The 14355-nt window shown below is 38.2% G+C and overlaps 1 protein-coding gene across 1 annotated transcript in view; it reads right to left on the bottom strand.

The window, feature by feature from the left end:
• The window catches only part of glceb (glucuronic acid epimerase b), a 104238-nt gene that overhangs the window by 52563 nt on the left and 37320 nt on the right, over nt 1-14355 (bottom strand). Inside the window, exon 3 of the mRNA XM_041784256.1 lies at nt 1953-2056. The gene's annotated coding sequence lies outside the window, so the exon portion shown is untranslated. The remainder of the gene's footprint in view (nt 1-1952; nt 2057-14355) is intronic.

Raw genomic sequence — 14355 nt, 5'->3', positions numbered from 1 at the left:
AATATTAACCTGCTATTTTGGCACACATTTCAGCTCAAACAAATATTGCGATTCTAAACTGCAGCAGGCCATGCTCTGATTTCAGCTAAATTTCAATTAACTAACCCAGCCTTTCTGTTTTTATACCAACCAATCAGCCAACCAACTGGAAGGTGTCCACCCTGCTGGTCTCTTTGCATTTTTCCCTAAAGCAGATTGAAGGTATTGGATGCTTAGACTGATAACTATCTGCTCTGTGGCCCAGGATAGGTCAATCTGTGTTTTACAACTTATATAGGTACCTTTGTCAAAAATATGTTGCTGCCAGTCTTGTCCAGGTCACTTTGGTAAAAATGATATTTGATCTCAAAGAGGGTTTTCCTGGTCAATATAATCTTTAAAGGGGACATATTTTACCCTTTTAAGACAAGATTATATTGGTCTTAGAGGTCCCCAAAACAAGCCTGTGAAGTCTGTTGCTGAAATAAACACTCCAGGTACTGGATTTTTGCATGTCTAAAAACCCCTCTGTTTCAGCCCTGCTCAGAAAGAGCTGTTTCCGTGGCTTTAAATGTTACTGATCTGTCTAACCTTACCCCTGACCGTACCCCCCGGAAATGGATGTGGCACGTCCGATGTTACGATATCATTTAGCAGACTCTTTTATCCAAAGTTAAGGACCTTGCCCATGGACCCAAATTGTACACGGACTGTGCACTGACTTTGAAGGGGTTGGGGGGGGGTTGGGGGGGGGGGGTACCTTCTGGTACTTGAAGGAATGGGGACAGGCCAGGGGCACATATTTTTGTTAGAAAGAGCTGAAAATGTGATAATTGCATATTTCCCCTTTAAATTAAACAAAAAGGAAGCAGAATGCAAACCTCATGGTCCTGCTGATGGCCTAGTGGTTGGATGTGCTCCATGGTGCATCCAAGGTTCAAGTCCAGTCTGTGGCTCCTTTCTTGCCCCCCACCCCCACTCTCTCATCCCTGTTTAAGATTCTATCCATTGTCCTCCTCTACCAGTAAAAATAAAAAAAGCCTAAAAAATATATCTTCAAAATAAAAGAATGCAAACCTTGACTGGATGTTAGCTGTGTTCCTGTACCTTTTAACTGCTTGTGTAAAACAACATTTTTGTCTTCCTGAAACCCCTCACCTAATTTAGATTATCAACCAGTCAACTAAGAAGCCTGGGAAGTTTTGCGACTGGCAAATGTCATGATTTCAGCCTCCCACTGAAACACATAAACATTCAGCGCAATGACTTTCACAATGAGATTATCAAACAAATTTGTTCAACCCTGCACTGTGTGATCACTTCAGGCTCTTAACAAATAGAAGCCACAAACATTAACGTACACTAAATGACAAGCTGATGGCTCTGTGTGGGAGAGTGTGTTGTGCCCTCGAACCAAAGATTCTAACGATGCTGAACGGGTTGTGTGTCAGTGTCTCAAGTCCAGCACTTTCTCCTAACGCAGACACAATTATCCGTGTTATGCAAGTTAATGAAGCCGGAGTTAGTTCAAAGAGCCCTGTCTCTCCTTACACTATCAAAGATGATTCACTGATGACAAGAGGATGAATGCAGGGCTTAGGGGGACTTGTAACAGCTACGCTTAATCATTTCATCATACAAGCAAGTCCGGGCTTTCTTTCACAGCGGATCGAGCAGCATGCCTAAGTTTGAGATTTAATTTGTCCATGTAATGAAGCGGGGGACAAATTGGCATGCAAAAGAGGTTGCATCGCATATAGAGTGAGTTATTTAGTCTCACACACAGTGAGGGAGTTCATTTCATAAAGCAAATTTACCCAGTGCTCAGTCGTAATAAAGGGTTGTGCATGAGCAAAATGTCAGAGCTTAATGATGTCTAAATAATAATTTTCTTCTGTTTGTGCTTCTTACGACCTGATGACCTTGAATGTGAGTGGTTGTTTGCCTGAATCAGTGATATCAGTGATACTGACCTCTAATCCATTCACAAGGAAAAGGTCAACTGGTTGGACATCCTGACGACATTCACCACTGAGTCTTTCCACCACCTGCTCTGCTGGAAATTTCTGCTTAGCACCTGCACAGGACAGAGGAGGAAGTGGAAAATTATTATCGATGCCTAACAGAGTTTGATCCTAAAGATGTATAAGATAAAGGATGCATATGTATGCATACAAGGTTATTTGTCATTATAAAACATGGAAGTCAATAAGGTTTAAGTATGGGTACATGATGTAGATGTTATTAACAGATAGACACAAAATTATGTATAGATGCTATTGTGGTTTGGTTTTAATTTCAGAATTTGTCCTTTTCCTTTGTGAGCCACAAGCATCAGTAACCACAAATCCAATTAAATCCTGATTTAAATTGATGACACTAATCAAGCCTTATCATTGTCAGACCGAAGTCCCAGCTGGTAGCTCCTGAAACAGCACTTCCCTTTTGTTTCCTCAGACCCTTTATCCACAGTCTTATCAACTCCTTTTCAGATGCTGCATGTCCTCTGGTTCGCAGCTGTTGGGTCATGCGTCCTTCTGAAAATTTAATGTATTTTAATATTTTTGAGTGGCGGGCTGCACAGCTGTGCATTGTTAACACCGCCACCTTACAGAAAAAGGATTCCTGCTTGAGTCTTACAGCCTGTGGAAACGTTTCAGTGGGCAGGTTGCATGTTCTTCCTGTGTCTGTTTGGGTTCCCTTTGGGTGCTCAAGCATTTTTTTCACAGTGCACTGGCATGTTCAAGGGTTAATTGATGACTCTAACTCCTCCCCCACCACAATCCTCATCAGGATAGCAGAGATGATGGATCAATGATTGAACTCTGAGTCATTTGGAGAACTAAAACCAAACCATTGTTGGCAGCCTGTAATGAGAAAACCGACTAGACTTGGGTGTTTTCACATGAGGCATGATTGTTTTGTAAAGCGCCAGAAGGCAATTATTTCCCCTGCTTCTGCATGACCCAACCATGCTTCTGCTTCTGTAACAGTAACATCTTTTTGTGCCTGACTACAAATGGGCCTATTCTGTCTGATACAGAAGGTGGCGGTGATGTATATCTGGCTTGCAAATCTGCCAAGAAGAAGAAAGACGAAGAGGCAGCTGTGACAACCTCTGACTTTGACACTAATTTCTGCTCTGTGTAGATGAAATCAGCCAAAGCTATGCAGATAGGGCAGTTTTTGAACAGACAGGAGAAGCGTAAAATTACCTTTATAAGTACTTGCTGATGAGTACCCAGTACTTGAGCATGGTTGTTTCACATTTCCTGCAGGTCCTGTTTGAGTTCACATGAACTGAGCGCCACCTCTTCGAGCGGAATAAGGCATAGTCTGGTATGCTTGTGTTCACATCAATCAAATGAACTGGACTTTTGGGTCAAGTGTGCTCGGATCTGGGCAAAAGTCTCTAATGTGTCACCACCCTTACACTATGCAAAAATATCTCAGTCTTATTACTAGAAGTTCTGAAAAAAATCATTTCGCATCAGAATTGCAAATATTAATTTCTACAGCTTTAAATCAATTAAAAATGTTCAAGAATCGATATTTTTGAATGTACTTTATAACTCATGTCATGCATTTTCAACTGCAGACCCGCTGCAAGGAATCTCCTCCATGTGCGTTTTCCATAACAAATACAGCAGGAGGATGTGTGGCTCGTACGCTGCGCTTTTAGCATAAGCAACACTAGCTCTCAGTGTCTGCAATGTTTACAATTCTGTGTCTGACGGTTTGAACAGTCTTAAGATTCACTGCGGATTCTACAATCCCAGGTAAGAGGAACCCTGAAGTTATGTGTTCACTTATTGTGCTAAACTAAAGCAATGCAGCCTGCTTCAGAACGGTTTATATGCATGAATTCACATCAAACAGACAAATTCAACCAGTGTAAAAATAAAGAAACATATCAACCAACAACTGCTGACTGGCACGGACAATCAAAATAACAGGATACATCTGTTTTACATCCAAGTCCGGTGATAAGGTTTAACGAGTGACCATGTTAACTGGTGTCAACAAGCCAAATGCATATGGGATAATAACCAATACTGAAAACTTAGAGAGCACTTTGTTTAGTTTTTCATTAAATCCATATATTCTAAGCATAAATTAGACTTACCAGGAAATGGTCAGTGTTTTATCATTGTTATGCATCAGGGCTGGGCAATTAATCGCAAATCAGAATAAATCACAATATGGCCTGCTGCAATTTTCAAATCACATAGGGTGCAATGTTTATTTCAACTGAAATTTGTGTCAAATTCCAGTTTTAAACTTTTTTGCAGCAGAGACGTTATGCATTACATATCATGCAATCATTCTAGCGGCATATTTTTAGAATAGTGTGAAGAAAAAATCTTGTTTTCTTCATTTTTGTTTTTTTTGTTCTTATTAAATATAAGAATTATTTAAAATTATTATTCCTAGTAATACAAAGGTTCATATCCAATTTGCAAAATGAGTCAAAATCATCACAAACTGAGATTTTTTTTTCAAAATTGTTCAGCCCTAGTTTAATCTTATATTGTGATGATTACAATTTAGAATGTATTATTGTTTGTTTTTGTTGAAAAAATTAGGAACTTACAAAATAATCGCGTTTAAATCAAAATCGCAACATTGGGCAAAAAAAGACAAAACAACAAAACAAACAAACAAAAAAAACGTTCAGCCCTGTTATGCAAACGACAACCACAGACACTTTCAGCTGAAAAGTCACCAGTTAACTCGGTCACTTGGTAAACCATAACACCTGCTATCCCACAGCATTGTTCTGTCCACTGATTGTTTTTCCACTGATGAGTGTCTGAGAAATAAATATCTCTGCTTACACCCACATATTTAATTCATATCAAATATTTGCAATTTAAGAAAAAAAATCCCTTTTTTCTTTATTATTGTAATTAGTGTGGTATAAAAGCATTATTTTGAGCAGATTTTATAAAGCTTTCAGGGTCATGTAACATTTTACAGCCCCTTAATGCACAGGAGACTGGAGTAGATTCTGAGTTTATCACCTTTTTATAAGAAATAGGGAAAGTGTTGTAAATCTGGAATCGGTTTGTCTTGATTCTAATCGATTCTGCAGCATGAGATACTGAAAGATTCACATCACTACTTATTACACGATCATGACTTCCATTAGAGTTAGGACAGATGTTTTCTACCAGTCACGCCCAATCCATTGTGAATAAAACCCTGGAAGAATATTTCATTTTGGTTGGGTCATGCAGGCTCACAGTCTAATGGTAACAGTCATAACACGTACATGCAGTCTATTTTGAAATTCACATATTTCAGGGTACTTTTTTCTTGTCCTGCCCTATTCTTTTACTGATTTATTATTGTTTTGTTCGGTTCAATCCTTTGTCTTTAACTGACAGTGTTACCCGACTTGAGTATGGCTTTCAATAATCTATTGTACTGCAATGAAAAAAAAAACACTGTTCACATCCTGCTTGTGTCTCCTTTCCTGCTTTTCTCATTCTCTTTCCCGACACAGTTTTCAACTCTATCCACTATCCTATCTCAAAATATACCATATGCACAAGAACAACATGGTAAATGTCAAAAATAATTACAACAGGGGTGCTGATGTGAAGTGAGGTCACACCCTGTGTACCGAGGCAGCAGTCCTCCAAGCTGTCAGCTGGGTTCAAGGCCGACCTGCAGCTCTTTTTCTGTGCGTCATCACAGACTCTCCTGATTTCCCACTCTCCACTGTCCAAACTAAACAAAGACAGAATAAATCCTTAAATCATGTTAACAGAGCAACATTCTGTGTTTTACTTCCTACTGTATTTTCTGACCACACAGACTTATCTTCCTCCTGTGTTCAGGACAGCTGCCTCAGAGGGCTTTTACCAACTACAGTCTCCACAAAAATGACATTTGTCATTTCAACACGCATCGAAGCCAAAGACTTCATTTTGGGATTTATAACTCCAAGCACATACTGCAGGAATGTAATACAAAACTGACAGGCTACTGGTCAATAGCATGTTAAAAATTCACATGCCTGACATGATGTTGAGTATTAGTTACAGTTGAAGATCAGTCGATATGAGCAGAAGAAGAAACTCTCCATCCTCTGAGCATCTCAGTCCAAACCGGCTCCACATTCTTAGGAGAAAACCCTGTAAGAGGCTAAATGTTTCTGGAGGTAAATTATGATTGATTTCACCTTCCTGCTCAGCAGCTTTTCAATATAAACTTTACTGAAGGAAAGAAAATTATTAAATGTTGTAATTCTTTTCTCGCTGTGACTAATTATAACTTTAAATCAATGCTCCATAGACACTGACGGGGATGCTTAATAAATTAAGATGAGGAAACAAATGCATATTTGTAATAGAAGCCGTGATGAATTTATAGGCCTGCTGACAGCGGGGTCATTAACGTACAACCAATCCGTCAGAGCAAATATGCACAGAGTGACATGGATACTTTACTCTGCAATTAATCTCACCAATGTATTTCTAGCCTCGGCTGAAACAGGCTATTAAACTAAAGAAGGAGCTAAATTGCCACGTCAAGGAGAGCATATTGATCTTTTCATGGAATGCGCTTATTGACAGAGCACTTAAATTAGATATTGTGGAAATAAAACCAGCTGGGCTCCTTCTGTCATAGCGTGCCCCCCGCAGTTTTTAGAGCACTTGAAGGGAAAATAGAGAAAGAGTGAAAGTAGTGAGGGGAGTGCAATGGACAACACAAAAGAAACACTTTGATAGACTGCAATCCATTTAACAACAAATAAATGAGTCAAGTTCACATATTTTCTGCTGTAGTTAAACCCCAGAAGATATTCAAAGCCCAGATCTGCTGAAATTTAAGGCCTTAATTTTTCTTAAGGTAAGAGGAAGGAGACCTGAGTAGGATTAAGCTGATATTCATCTCTAACAGAATGCTTGTGGTAGTGTCTGTAATATCCCAGCTTCACCTTGTGTCTTTATTAATGAACATAGAAGCTCCAAACATTTCTATAAACATATCCCATCAGCTGAGGATCTAAACCAGGGGTGTTAAACTCAAGGCCAGAGGGCCGAATGTGGTCCATGGTACAATTATACCTGGCCCGCAAGATCATATCTTTTTGTTTTTTATTATTATTATAACAGGCCCAGCAGTACAAGGTCTGCAGATTTCCTCCACTAAAAAGTGTAAACTTAACTGATGATTTTAAAATATTAAGTTCTCAAATTTCAAAGTCATGAATGTGGGAAAAGAAATGAATTTGTATTTTCATTTCATATTTTAATTTTTGTACCTCACAATTATGAGTTTTAAAATTTCATGTTTTGACTTTTAGATTCACAATTTTCAATCTTAAGTCACATTTGACCTTTAAAACTCATGATTTTGAATTTTTGCTCCATTTTTGACCTTTCCAACTCCTAACTTTGACTTTAATCCCATATTTTGAACTTAACTCACATTTTTAAATTTAAATTCATATTTTGACCTTAAAGACTCATGATTTGGAATTTTATCTTAAATTTTGTCCTTCAAACTCATGATTCTGACTTTCATATCTCATACACATACCTTTCAAAAAAATATTTTTTCTTTTAATTTTGTGTTTTATCCTCAATGATTGAAAATGTTGTGAAGTCATTAAAATTTCAAAGTCAGGAAAGTGGGAAAATAAATAAATTTTTGTTTTCATTTAATATTTTAATTTTTGCACCTCACAATTATGATATTAAAATGTCATCTTTTGACCTGTTAAATTCGATATTTTAACTCTTAAGTCATATTTTGACCTTCAAAACTCATGATCTGGAATTTTAGCTCCATTTTTGACCTTGCCAACTCCTAACTCTGACTTTTATCCCATATTTTGACATTTTAAACTCACATTTTTAAATTTAAATTCATATTCTGACCTTCAAAATGTACAATATGGAATTCAATCTCAGACTTTGACCTTAAAAACTTATGATTGTGAATTTTAGCTAATTTTTGACCTTGCCAACTCCTAATTCTGACTTTTAATCCCATATTTCGACCTTTAAAATTAAGGATTTTGAATTTTAGCTCCATTTTTGACCTTGTCAACTCCAAACTCTGACTTTTAATCCCATATTTTCAACTATTAAACTCACATTTTAAAAATTGTAATTCATATTTTGACCTTAAAGACTCATGATTTGGAATTTTATCTCACATGTTGAAATACAAAACTCATGACATCAAATTGTAATTCATATTTTGACCATAAAACTCTTTATTTGGAATTTTTTCTTTAATTTGTCCCTCAAACTCATGATTTTGACTTTCTTTCTCATACATTACCTTTTAAAACATTTTATACTAATTTTCTGTTTTGACCTTTGAACTAAAAAGTTTGACTTTTAATCTCAGGTTCTGAGCCTTTAAACTATCATTTGTACTTTTTTAGATTTAAAAATCATTTATCATCAGTGCTTAGTTTTGGATTCCTGTCTCTAGACTACTCCTTCTGCCACTCAGCAGCTGGAATGGCAGAGAGTGGTGCTGCTGTGACGTCACGTGCATACCCTCCATTAACACTCAAGATCTTACCGTACAGGCTTTTTGGCTTTGCCGTAGTCCATGTGTAATAAGAAAAACAATGAGATTGGTAAATACTTATTCAACCTTTAGCCATGATGGATACCTTCACTGCTTGCCCTTGATGAACAACACAAGGCCAAACATGCAGCCAAACATGCAGCTTCTATGTGTCTTTGCTTGATCCACTTGACCAGAAACAGAACATTTAGGAAGAGACAAACCTAAAGACTGAATGACTTGTTTGATTCAATTATTCGTCATAAAAAGTAATGTGAAGAGCAGCATCAGAAAATAGTTTTTATCTAGCATCAACTTAATATCTCAGACATCTCAAACACAAGAGAACTTCATACCACTCATGAATGAAATGAAATATTAGAATACCTGACATTTAAAAATGCAGGAATGTCGGAATGAAAATCAAACTCTGGCTTTCCCGCAATAAACTATCTGCTTGTCATGACATGAATGTGACTGTGGCTCAGGGGTTCAAACATAGAGCAGAGCAGAAAGACGAATCTACAGAATGTAGATTTTTTTGTTGTGAATTGGGAGAAGATTGTGTGTCCTGTGAGTGGGTGGCAACACCCCTACAGCATCTGGGACAGATATTACTGCCTCTTCTCTGAGGTTTTTAAACTTCAGGAGTCAAATTTGGCCTTGTGGTTAATAGTAAAATCTCATACGACAAAACTGTAATACTATTTTTGATTAACAGACAGCTTAAAGCTCTAGTTATCATGTAGCAGAGTGTCAAATCACTACTGAAACAAAAATCTGCATACCAACATTATTAACATTATAGATTTACAGTACAAGCAGAGCCAAGACTTCAGAGTTAGGAAGCTAAATTCCTAAAATGATTCATATTTGGAGCCTGATGCTACACCCTGCAGTGCCTTCTTCATTCGCTCTAACGAGTGAAATGAAGTTACTTTTAATAAAGATTTTTCAGCTTTATCATGCTCTGATGACACAAAGGGCAGCGTGTGCATCTGTATGTGTGTCTGTGTCTCGACTTCATCCAAAAGATGGCACACCTTGTACCCAGCCTGTGAAAAGGAAGTAGAAATGTCAGCAGTCTTAATCAATAGTCCCAGGCTACTGTATGGGAGTACTGATGCTTTTTTGAGGCAGGTGTGCTGCAGGCAGATGGCGAGAAGTAGAAAATGAGAGTAAACGTCAGCCTCAAGCAGCTCATTCTTCCTGGAGCTTATCCTGCACCACTCCTGCCATCTCTGCATTTTCTAGGCAACGTTCATTCATCCCAGATAACCTAAACATCTGGATAGAGTTCTGCTTTGCTTAAAGAAGCATCTCCGTAGAGCCTCTGACTGCAGAGACATGCTGTACCTCTATAAAAGCCAGAATCAGATAGCTGATAGTAAAATACAAACTGTAATGTGCAGTGTGAAACCAAAAAGGCCTCCATACAGCAGTGCAACCAGCTTATCAAACTGTAAGAACTCTCAGGGTGTGTAGATGTGAGTGTGCTGTTGTATTTCTTAATAAAGAATCCTTTTCTACCCAGGAAATCAAGTTTTTAAAAGCATACTGGTGCTTATAGTTGCTGTTCAGTAGATAAAACTGTATATGAAACATCAAGTTGTTCCCTACAAGCCTTTTTCCGGAGATAACTCACCCGAAGAGACATAATATATATATATACAAAAACTACACTTTGTAGCAAGTCTATGAGGTAAATCTTAGCTAATTTATCATTTTTTTTAGTGGCAACAGTTTAATATTGCATCTATCACCTGATCCAAAGATAACACAACTGCTCGTTATCATTGGGCCCTCAGATGGCACTGCATTAAAAACAGGTTCTGCACTGGAAACTGCTGCAGACTCAGGAACACTTCCATAAATCAACACAGTTCACTGTTCCATCCATAAATGCATGTAAAAGCTAAGCTGTATCATGCAAAGAAGAAGCCATATGTGAAGATGATCAAGATATGTCGCCATCTTCTCTGGGGTAAAGCTTATTTCAAATGGACTGAGGCAAAATGGAAAACTGTTCTGTGGTCAGATGAATCAAACTTTATATCCTTTTTGGAAACCATGGATGAAATGCCCTGTAGACTGACGAGGAGAGCGACCATCCAGCTTGTACTCAGTTTTAAAGCCTGCATCACATGGTATGGGGCTGCATTAGTGCCTATGGTGTGGGCAGCTCACACATCTAGAAAGGAGTGATCAAAGCTGAAAAGTATAAAGAGGTTTTAGAGCAACATACGCTCCCCTCTAGGTGACGACTCTTTCAGGGAATTCCTAGCATATTTCAGCAAGACAATGCTAAACCACATACTGCATCCATCAGAACAGCATGGCTTTGCAGTAGAAGAGTCTGGGTGCTGAACTGGCCTGGCTGCAGTCCAGACCTTTCATCAACAGAAAGGAGCACCACAAAATGAAAAATCTGGCAAATAAGACCCAGGACTGCTGAACAGCTATGATCCTACATCAGACAAGAATGGGACAGAATTCCTCTCCCAAAACTCCAGAAACTGGTCTCCTCACTTCCCGGTGCTGTTGTTAAAAGGAGAGGTGATACTACACAACGGTAAACATGGCCCTGTCCCTACTTTTTTAAAATGTGTTGCTGCCATGACACACAAAATGAGCTAATATTTAATAAAATGGTAAAATTTCTTAACCTTGCAAAGCAGATGGATTCACCCATTTCTGTGTTTCTCACTAGTGAATCCATCTTGCAAAGCTCCCATCCGACACATTCGGGCCCGGTTAGAAAATGACAGGACCAATCAGCGACAAGGTAGACAAGGCAGCGACAGTACTTTCGGGCGTGGCAAAGTTGTGACGTAAGCAAGCAGCAACAAGAGGCCGGTCCAATTGTGGTGGAAGACATTTGCGTGGATGCTGCTTAAAGTGTCAGTTTTATCAGAACTTGACGACATTTCTTCGTTAAAAGAAGAACAAAGAACAGCAGTGAGTTGTTTTCTTTTCAAAAACAACAAAAGTCGTGTACTGACATGTCTACAGTCACCATGGTTTGCCTTATGCCGTTCTCGATGGAGTTTAATCCTTCGGTAAGGGCGCAGCTCGGTAGCGGCTACGCCACGTGTTTTGTTGCTCTGATTGGCCTGTAAAGATGTGACAAACAGAACATTCATCCAATCACCCTCCTGAGTTTTTTTTTCAAAGCCTCTGCCCTTTCCCAAATACTGTGTATGTATGGCACGCAAGATGGTTATGTGAAATAAATCCATCTGGCGTACCAGGTCAAAAAGTCTGCTTTTTACTGACATTTAACAAAGTTTCCTCACATTTTTGGAATTGGGGTTGTAAAATATTTATAAACTATGGTGAAATCCAATGTTGGCTGTCTTGTTTTATGTCTGTTTTAAAAATGAACAGCCTGTCATTATAAGAGTAAAAGGGTGACTTTGTGTTATTTACTATGAAAAAATGTGAATTATGGGATTGCCATAGTCCAAAATGATTTTAGAAATGTATATAAGATTTCAGCAAACATCAAGAATGTGCATCCCTACCTGTAAGACAAAAGCAGTGGTTGGTTCGGGTCACCTTGGGCCCCCAGAATTTCATATTGATTTTATAAGTGCAGATTAATTCAAAGTGAAAACAATTTCATCAGCTGCAGCTCCACATTGGTATTCTGCTGTCTGGTTCATTTATACATATGAATGAGGGTTGCTAAACAACAGAAAGAACTCTCAGGAGAGTTCAAGAGCATCACAAACAACACACTTACTTTAATCAAAAAAAGCCCTGAATATTATAACCTTCATTAAGGTATGCTTTATTGCAGCTGGGTGCTAACTAGATGCCATGCCTGTACAAATATTAGGAAAACAAACACTGCAACACAGCATAACTAAGGTCATGTATTTGTGAAATGTTTTGATCATCAACTTGTACCTATATCAATAATTAACTGCAGTGCATCAGTACCTGACTGATTCTGTTCAGAAAGAGATTGATTAACATTTTCGCAGACTTTTGTCCTGGAGGAAATACTCGATAAAGACATAGCCAGACATGTTCAGCGACTGAAATTAATTTCCTTAACGGTAGCAGACTTCTAAAGTTTTAAACTTTTATCATCCTAAGAAAGTGCCCTTCAACAAATTATAAAAGGTAAAAGGAGTTGAATGGCAATGCTGAAGTGCTTTGTTGAATGATTCCTTGGGGAAAAGAAACTTCTGTGACCTTGGTTTCAACTTGCTTCAGCAGATAATTAGCACAGGTAAAAACAAACAAATCAACTCATTATTGAACAACAAACAGGATGATGAACAGCTTTTTTTTTAGCAGATTATTATTTGTATTTCTGCAGGGATTTTCATTTTCAAACATAACTAAGTTATAGTTTGTGTTATAGAAATGAATTCTCAAGGACCTGTGATCTAAGAGTATGAAAGCCGACTTGACCTCCTCTTTTGTAGGCAGCTTAGCATGTGGCTCTTCAAGCTCAGCACCGCGCTGACACCATTTTCATGGCCTTTACATATTGTTCCATTTAATCGACCTTTCTTAAGCAAGTGGCTGACACCTTGCATATGAATCATGAACATCAGCTTTATGGCTCTCTCCTGCGAATACATTTTGAACATTAGGCTGAGGATATTTCTTTACTGCTGCTAGACTGAGAGTGATATTAGGCCATTCATTATCTTAGTTGCTCTTCATTTGCTGCTGTCCTGACACAAGGAGCCATCTATCAGGACTTGTAGTTGAGGGGGAAAAAAGAGATGGAGACCCATCTGTTGGGCATTCATAATACATCCATTCTCTCTTGGGAGCCTGTGGCTGGCCAAACACTGAATGATCGCACCACTGATGCCACCATGGCGCCAGCAATCGTTGACCATCTGATGCCCGGAGCTATATCCAACAGTCCTGAGTGTGAGAAGTAAAGAGCTTGGTTAATTAACAATTCTGTTTGCAGAGCTGGAACCAACTTATTACATGTGATCACTTCCTATCAGACATTTCATCAAGTTCAAGAAGCTTACTGGAATAAATGCTAACAACTGCTGCTGGCAAAGCAAAACAAAAAGAAAATGAAATCATCAATTCTCTCTCTAACTGATCAAACACATGCGCAAAAGCATGTGTGCCTTAATGCATACTTTTAGAACAACCATCTAAATCACAGCATTTTACCTAGGGGGGGTGTCCTATCCATCCTGCATTATAAAGACTGCATTTACATGTGTATTTGGACACCAAAAGGTAATCCTTAATGTTTTATGTGGACATACACGTTAGAGGAAGAAAAACCTACAACGGTTACTGAAATAACTTTAAACTGACAGAAGTAATAATAAATAAAATTTACTGAAAATTAACTAATGAAAATCAGACAATGCTTTTAAATTGGGGTTGAACAGAATCATTTGAAAAATGATCTAATGAAACTGGCTTAAACAAAAGTGATGGTACCCATAAAAAGGTGTAAAATAATTCAACATAATTCAATGATTGTTTTTTTTAATCGTATCATGGAAGCTGTCATTCTTAACAACACTACGACGGTGCAGGTCCTTACAATAAAAACAAAGTATTGATTGGGTAATTATGGTTACATGAGTAAAAATCAGTGATAGCTTCAGCAGGCTTCTTTTACGTTAGCTGTTAGCCGCTGAGCTATTGCTATGATGCTCATGTTCGTCGTGTCATCCAAGTATTTCACTCTGACGTGGCATATCTTACAAATGATTTGACTCCTGTAGAAGTCTGTGCCGTTTTTAATGTTTTGGAAGCCAAAACAAGTCCATATATCTGCTAAGAATGCAGCAGAAGCTGCACTGCAGCAGTAGGCATGAGCGCTTGCGTGAT

This window comes from Cheilinus undulatus, linkage group 1, assembly GCF_018320785.1.
Source record: "Cheilinus undulatus linkage group 1, ASM1832078v1, whole genome shotgun sequence".
NCBI lineage: Eukaryota > Metazoa > Chordata > Actinopteri > Labriformes > Labridae > Cheilinus > Cheilinus undulatus.
Note: the sequence above shows the minus strand (reverse complement) of the source record. Positions and strands in the feature narration are given on the sequence as shown.